General features: G+C 43.3%; 1 long non-coding RNA gene across 1 annotated transcript; it reads left to right on the top strand.

Annotated features, from left to right (window-relative positions):
• Positions 1 to 3288: 3288 nt before the first annotated feature.
• Positions 3289 to 8368, top strand: LOC141073588 (uncharacterized). Its single transcript, XR_012227011.1, has 2 exons — positions 3289 to 5395; positions 7224 to 8368. It is a non-coding gene; the product is annotated as an uncharacterized lncRNA (long non-coding RNA).
• Positions 8369 to 8595: the final 227 nt, after the last annotated feature.

The following is an 8595-nucleotide window of genomic DNA, read 5'->3' as shown; positions in this document are numbered from 1 at the left end:
CCAGCTTGCAGGAACTAGTGAAACTGCAGTCATCCACCTAGTGAGATTTAAGTCATTGGCTACACAGAGATGTAACACAGCTACAGTAATCTCTGCACAGCCAAGCATTCCCCCAAGACACCATGTCCCACAAATCACACAGGACAAGGTCTGTTACATCCGTCTCCTCAAAGACTATATCCATCAGCAGCGCGAGTAAGCTATGCTGAAGAGATGCAACTTAAATTAGAGATAACTAACGGGTATGAACGCACCTCACATCACTATCAGGGTGACCCATCACCAGTATACTCTGCTGACATCTGGTTCACAACAGAATTTGCTAAGTTCTTCACTGACCACGCTGAAGGTTACAGAGCTTGAAAAGCTTCCTTCCAAAATGTCACTAGAGACTTGGGGCTACAACACAGGGAAGATATGGACCTCTTATTCAAATACTAGGAGAAGAGTCAGTTAAACTCGCAGTAAGGATCAGAGACATTAATATAAACCACCCTCAAATTGGCCTCAAAGAGATCTGGAAGAGGCTGGATGAGTGTTACGGCTCAGCAGAGGTAATAGAGAGAGCCTTGTTCAAAAGAAACGATGACTTTCCTAAAATATCTAACAAAGGTCTCCAGAAACTTAGAGAACTAAGTGACCTGATAAAGGAAGTGCTAGTTGACAAATGTGAAGGCATTCCTTGACACAGCTAAAGGTGTTAACCCTATAGTCCTAAAGTTGCCCTACTGTTATGATGAGTCACCGAAGGAGGAAAAAACAAAACACTAGCTAAGTCCAGAAAAACCAGAGCGGTTGGCAGCTATCGGATTGCAGACCCCTGAACCTATCCACAACAACTAGCAGTAGCCGTGGGGGGTTCCTACGGTGCCCTAGACCCCTCGATCACAGCCAGAGAACTACATAGCCTAAAGACAGAAAGGGGAAAAACTAAACTGCCCCAGTGCAAACCCCAAAGCAATAGGCAGCCCCCAACATATAATGACGGTGAAGCAAGATGAAAACACTAACACAGATAGAAAGATAGGTTGAGCAAATGATGGGGCCCAAGCTAACTAAAATAGGACAGGATAGGAAAGCTGCTGTCTGCCATCTGCAAAAACCCTATCCAAAATGTGCCAACCGACTGATAGGAAAAACAGGCCCTGAAGACGCTAAGCTTCAAAAGACTAAATCAGCACTCAGGTATATTCTGAAGACAGAGCAAAAGATCAACAGATCAGAGACAAAAATGGAATTCAGCTCACCCCCGGCCGGGGATGGCAGAACTCCCAAAAAACAAGGCAAAACAAAAACAAAACTGAAGTGTACAAAGCAGAGCAGAAAAACTTAGCTTTGAGACGCAGGAATCAGACTGGTCTCCAAGAATCCAGCAGGATCACCAGCAAGGCAGAAGGGCGTCGACTGCCTTATATCCAGTCTTCAATTCCAGCCACCCAGTCATCATCTAGCTGCCCAGGTGTTTGGTAATCAGCCTCACTACCTTCCTTCACCAGAGGAGAGAGTTCATCAGACCTCAACAGTGAAGGGAAAAATGAACTCTCAACACCCTACAATCTACAGGAGAGGTGGCTCACACATGGTTCCACGTACAAATACAAGCACAGTGTTCCATTCCCTCCCTTCTCCATTTTTGTAGATTTTATACACAAACGAGCGACCGACAATCAGAAATGATCCCAGATTTGACTTTGCAATGTCATATGCGGCACCGCCACCAGCTGCAAGTACTCGCAGAACGTCCGTGGCAGTGCACAAGACTTATGTTTCTTCAGGTTGCAATTGCAGGTCTGCTGGCTGCTCCCAAACAGAGACAAAGGTACAAGAACCTGAGAAGCAGTGCCTGCTCCACTAAAAGCCTCATCCTCTCCTGAAATGCAGAGCCTTCAGGGGAAAATCTATGCCAGGTCGCAGAAGCTTCCTGAAAGAGAACGGTATCTACTACAAGTGCTGCTCATCCACCACTCATCTCACCAAGGATTGTAAGGTCAGTGTAAAATGCACAGAATGTGGCACCACAGATCATAACACTGCTCTACACACTGGCCAAGCTCCATGGAGTGCACAAAACATGCCAGCTGACAGTAAGCATGGCAGGGAGGAAAGGAACACTGATGCAGCAACGCCAGAGATCACTTCACAATGTACTGAAGTCTGTAAAGGGACAATAGACAGTAGGTCCTGTTCAAAAATATGCCTCGTCAGAGTGTGCCCAAAGGGTCATAGAGGCAAAGCTATAAGACTGTATGCTATCTTGGATGATCAAAGTAATCGATCTTTGTTAGATCAACATTCTTTGACCTATTCAACATCAAAGGGCCAATCACCCCCTACTCATTAAAGACATGTGCAGGTACTATTACAACAGCAGGTAGGAAAGTTACTGACTACCAAATTGAGTCCTTAGACAGACAATTCTGCCTACCACTACCTACAATCATCGAGTGTAATCAAATCCCAGACAATAGATCTGAAATACCTAAGCCAGATGTGGCAATCCATCACGCTCACATGAAACGCATAGCACACCTTATACCGGAACTCGAAAATCAGGCCCAGATAATACTGCTGTTGAGAAGAGATATCCTTCAGGTTCATAAAGTGAGAAGTCATATCAATGGACTCCAAAATGCTCCCTATGCTCAAAAGCTAGACCTTGGATGGGTCATAATAGGAAACGTATGCTTGGGACATATGCATGCCCCATCTTCTGTGACAAGCATTATGACAAATACATTGGAGAAAGGACGCCCATCTCTGTTTCAACCTTGCAACGAGTTCCATGTCAAGGAACTACCATACAGCATCTAACTGCCCAATCATTTAATAGACTTTATTCATGACAGCAGTAAGGTGTCTGGAAGCTAGGAGGATCAGTTGGGGTGCACAGTCTTCCAGAGAGCTAAGCAAGACAACCAAGTAGCAATGTCGGTAGAGGACAAGTTGTTCTTAGAGGTAATGGACAAGGGACTTGTAAAAGATGAGACCAACAGCTGGGTCGCACCTCTTCCCTTCAGAACCCACAGACCATGTCTACCGAACAACAGAAATCGGGCATTAAAACATTTCTCCTCTCTTAAACATAATCTGAAAAAGAAACCAGAGATGAAAGATCACTTTTTCTCCTTTATGTCCAAGATTTTTGAGAACTGCCATGCAGAGCTAGCTCCCACTCTCAAAGACTCTGAAGAATGCTGGTTCCTAGCCATGTTTGGAGTATACAGTATCACCCTAAGAAACCGGGCCAGATTAGAGTGGTTTTTTACTCCAGTGCTAAGTTTGATGATGTCTCCCTGAATGATGTTCTACTGACAGGATGAGACCTCAATAACAAACTGCTGGGAGTACTTATGTGCTTCCGTAAGGATTCCATTGCCTTCATCACTGACATCCAGCAACTGCTCCATTTTTTCCTTGTGAGAGAGAGAGAGACAGGAACTTCCTAAGATTCTTCCGGTACAGAGACAATGCTCCTACTAAAGAGGTCACAGAGTATCGCATGAGAGTGCATATCTTTGGCAATAGTCCTTCACCTGCAGTCGCCATTTATGGACTCAAAAGGTCGGCTCAAGAAGGAGAAACAGAATACGGATCCGATGTCAGACAATTCATAGAAAAGGACTTTTATGTTGATGACTGTCTGAAAGCCATGCCTTCAAATGAGACTGCCAGTCTTCTCAGGAGAGCCCAAGAGATGCTTGCTTGCTCTAACCTCAGGCTTCACAAAATAGCCTCAAACAGCCAAGAACTCATGAAAGCATTCCCTTCACAAGACTTGTGTAACGGTCTCAGAGACCTGGACCTGGGGTCAGACCCCACACCAATGCTATGCAGCCTCGGGCTTCTCCGGAATCTACAGTCAGACACTTTCACCTTTCAGGTTAACCAGGAAGAAAAGCCTTTCACACGCAGAGGTGTCCTGTCTAGCATCAAGTCTGTACGATCCCCTGGGGTTTGCAGCTCCTGTTACTATACAAGGCAAAGCCATACTAAGTGACTTAACTAAGGAAACATCTGACTGGGATGCACCTCTACCATCTGATAAGAGAATCCAGTGGGAAGTATGGAAGAACTCTTTAGTAGCCCTCTTCAACTTGAATGTTCCAAGACCATACACCCCTGTACCGTCTACAGAAATACAAAGCCAAAGACTATATGTATTTGCAGATGCTTCTGTCAAAGCAATTGCCGCTGTTGCCTATCTCAAAACTGTAGACTCCAAATGTCAGAGCCACATTGGATTTGTTATGGGGAAGGCCAAACTTGCTCCACAACCAGAGCACACTATACCAAGGTTAGAGCTTTGTGCTGCAGTCTTAGCCGTTGAGTTAGCAGAGTTCATCGCATCCGAGATGGATATCGACCTGACACAAGCCAAGTTCTACTTAGACAGCAAAGTAGTCTTGGGATACATCCACAATTAAACTAGATGATTCTATGTTTATGGCAACAACAGAGTGCTACCAATTAGGAGATCAGTTCATCCAAAATAGTGGCATTACCTTCCCACAGTCCAAAATCCTGCAGACCATGCAACTAGAGCCATTGACGCAAGTCAACTAGGAAGTACAATATTGCTCTCAGGACCAAAATTATTGTACACTGAGGAACGTTTTCCAGACACCTTTGAACTAGTGAGAGAGGACTCAGATGCTGAAATCCTCCCTCAGGTGTCTAAACTTCATACAATGACTCCAGCTACTCTCCTCACCCAGAAAACAGGACTATCCAGTACCCCTCCAGGAGGATTCGACGCTAAGGACCTCTACAAGCGCCAATGGAGGTACAAAGTCTTGCAAACACATTCTGGGACAGGTGGTGCAAACAATATTTGTCTACCCTGCAGCCACGGACGAAGTGGCAATCTACCAGGCCTAATCTAGGCATTGGTGAACTCGTCCTTGTAAAAGACTGTCAAGTCCACTGAAACCAGTGACCACTTGGTCTAGTGACCGTAACATTCCCGAGTAAGGATGGTAATGTCCGCAAAGTCGAACTGAGGATGGCCAAAGGGAATGAACTTAAGACAGTCTCCAGACCAAAGAGTGAGCTGGTCCTATTGTTGTCTTCGGAGAAAAAGAATAGTGACATCTGTTTGATTCCAGAGGGTGAGTGTTCTGTCTCCAACATTTGATTTATAATCCTGATTAACTGCTTGTTAATGTTTACGGTGTTTTTTGGCTCCATCTAGTGACCAGAGTTATAACCGCAGTGTTATTGTGTTTTACTTTCACTTTGCTATTTCCCTCTGTTGCAGTGCATGCTGGTAAGGTTGCAATTCATTCTGGTAGCCTTTTGCAAAGGATTATGGTATTTCCCTCCAGTCCACCATTTTCCTTCAGTCTGCATTCAGGAAGCATTTCATTTCTCTTCTCCTCTTGTGATAGCATCGCTGGTATGTATTTATGCTTCCCACATCTAATTCCTGTCACATATTAGCCTGCTTAGTTAGTTCTCCCCTGGTTAGATATTAGTGCAGATGATGTATTATGTACCCACAGATAGGGAATAGCAGTTCACAGGCAGACACTGAGAACACGGTGCTCAGTGTCTCTGCTGGATGACAGGCTGTATGGATGCATCCATGCAGCCTGCCATCTACATGTAGCAGAGCTAGACTCGTCATGGGACAAATGGATTATAAGTATCTCTGCAGAAAGGTGAGGAATATTGTTGTTTTTTTACTTCTTTTGTAGATGACGAGGGCATCAGGGGAATAGGCAGGGTCATAAGTATGGTTTAATTAAGATTATTAAAGGAGTCTGTGTCTTTCTTTCAATTAAAGGACTTTTTTTCTTGGTGTCTGTGTTTTTATACAATGTGTCTATGGGGTTAGTAATGGGGGCATCTTATTGACGGCTCTTTATTACTAACCTCAGGGCTTGATGTCAAATGACAATACAAAGGTGACATCAACCTCCACAAGTATCACCCCACTTGTCACCGCTACAGGGCAAGTGGGAAGAGCGAGGCTAAGTGTCAGAATTGGCACATCTTAGAGATGCGCCTTTTCTGGGGCGACTGAGAGCTGATGTTTTTAGCCGGGGGCAGTATCCATTACCCCTTCCTAGGCTATTAATATCAGCTCGCAGCTGTCTGCATAGCCTTTGCTGGTTATTAATTATAAGGGGGCCCTATGTCATTTTTTGGGAGGGACCCTCATGTTAATAGCAAGTAAAGGCTAAGAATACAGTTGTGAGCTGATATTAATAGACTGGGAAGCTCCATGGGTATTTCCCCCTCCACAGGCTATAAACATCTGTCCCCAGCCGTCTGCTTACTTCTCTGCTGGTTACAAAAATTGCACGGGAGCCCACGCCATTTTTTTCCAAAAAATAATCTTTTATTAAATACATGTACAGTAAACTGCACACACACTGCACTAATTGTATATGTAAAAGCTCATGTTAAAATTGTATTGCAGTCGAATAGCAATCACACTGCATTCAGATGTAAATCAGATGCTAGGTATGAAAAAACGGATTGTACTCGCTTAGAAAATGCATGACACTTGCATTACATTCGTCCGACTCTCCTGCATCAGAATCAGACCGATTTTAAAATCCCTAGTGTGACTCCAGCCTAAGGCACAAGACACACTAGCATTTAAAAATTCAGTCTGATGTTGATCCAGAAAAGTCAGACGAGTGTCATGCAAATGGCATGTGATTTTTGTGTGAGTAAAATCCGATTTTTATCAACTAGCATCCAAATAACATCCGATTTACAGGCAAACGCCATCCGTATGCAATGCAATTTTAACATCAGCTTTTACATAGAATAATTCTCTCTCATTTAAAGATGGTTTTCAAAGGAAATATTCTACAATACATATATATAGATAGATTACATTAATTGCATTACAGATTGAATGGATAGATAGATAGATAGATAGATAGATAGATACAATTATTTATTTTACTCATTTTAGTCTCACTGGAAACCAACAGTTTATGTACACTATATAAAAAGACACATCTGCATGTTTTTCACAATATTTGACATGAAATCAGAATAAATCTTTCCCGTTTTAGGTCAATTAGGATTATCATAATTGTTAATATTTGCAAAATGCCAGAATAATGAGAGAGAATATTTAAAGGCATTTTTATTACTTACTGCAAAGTCAAAAGTTGACATACGAGGGGCGATCAAAAAGTAATGATAATCGGTTATTTCTATTGCACACAGAAATTAAAATAAAATGTTTTCTTCTCTCTTAGGTACCCACTAGTCCAGGAAAAAAAAATCACTTAAATAGGCCACGATTCCCGAGAGCTACTTTCATTTGAATATGAACTGCCAAGGAGTGAACATCAAAATGGAAAAAAACGAGCTCAGAGCTGTCATCAAATACCTCTGCTTGAAAAAAATGTGGGGGGACTCATTGGGGGACTCTTCTCCTCCATATTCCACAGTTGCACGCTGGGCCAAGGAATTTAAGCTGGGAAGAACATCGACGGAAGATGAACATTGCAAAGGACGCTCATCCACGTCCCTCAATGAAGAAAACATGAAAAAAGTTGAAGAAGTTGTGTTGGCAGATCGAAGAGTGACTATCAGGCATGTAGCTGAGGTCACAGGGAATATGAGAATATGGCAGTATTCAAAGAATCCTTGCAAAAGAATTGCATATGAGAAAGGTCTACGCGTGTTGGGTGCTAAAAATGTTAACCGACGAGCAAAAGAAGAAACGAGTTGACATTTCAATAGCAAATCTCGAAAAGTTCCAAGCAGACAAGGAGAATTTTTTGTCACGTTTTTTGACCATGGATGAGACCTGGATCCACCACTTTGATCCCGAAACTAAACAACAATCGATGACATGGAAACGAGCCGACGAACCGACGCTGAAGAAATTCAAAGTGTCAAGCTCAGCAAGGAAGGTTATGGCGCTCGTTTTTTGGGACGCTGAAGGAATTATTATGGTGGGCTATTTGGAGAAGGGAGCCACTATTATGGGCTCCTACTACGCAGAACAAATAAGAAGATTGCGGGAGGCTATCAAGGAGAAAACGCGCAGCAAACTGCGGGCTGGAGTGCAGTTTCCCAAGGTAACGCACCGGCTCACAAAGCTGCAGTTGCCATGGCTACCATTCAAGAAGCGGGCTTTGAGCTTGTGGAACACCCCCCCTATTCGCCAGATCTAGCCCCCAGTGACTTCTTTCTCTTTCCTCGGCTCAGGGAACACCTCCGGGGCAAGAAATCTGACGACAATAGCGACGTGATAACCGCTGTTGGGGAGTTTTTTGAGGGTCAAGATCAAGAATTTTTTTTGAAGGGAATTCTAAGTTTAGAAAAGAGATGGACTAAATGTATAGACTTGTTAGGAGACTATGTAGAAAAATAAAAAATTTTTTTTACTATATTCATTGTGTTTATTATTGATTATCATTACTTTTGGATCGCCCCTCGTACACTAAGATTACTATGCCTTTAAACAATTCTGGACTGCCCATGTGATGATGTCATGTGTTTGGAAGCTGGCAACATTAGTAACCCCAACAGTGTATGATGGCTAGTAGCCCCCACACTGTTGTTAGGGCTCCATTAGTATCCCCACACTGTTATTATGGCCCCTTTAGTAGCCTCCAC

This window comes from Dendrobates tinctorius, unplaced genomic scaffold (assembly GCF_039654945.1).
Source record: "Dendrobates tinctorius isolate UK_male_01 unplaced genomic scaffold, ASM3965494v1 ptg000308l, whole genome shotgun sequence".
In the NCBI taxonomy this organism is placed as follows: Eukaryota; Metazoa; Chordata; class Amphibia; order Anura; family Dendrobatidae; genus Dendrobates; species Dendrobates tinctorius.
Note: the sequence above shows the minus strand (reverse complement) of the source record. Positions and strands in the feature narration are given on the sequence as shown.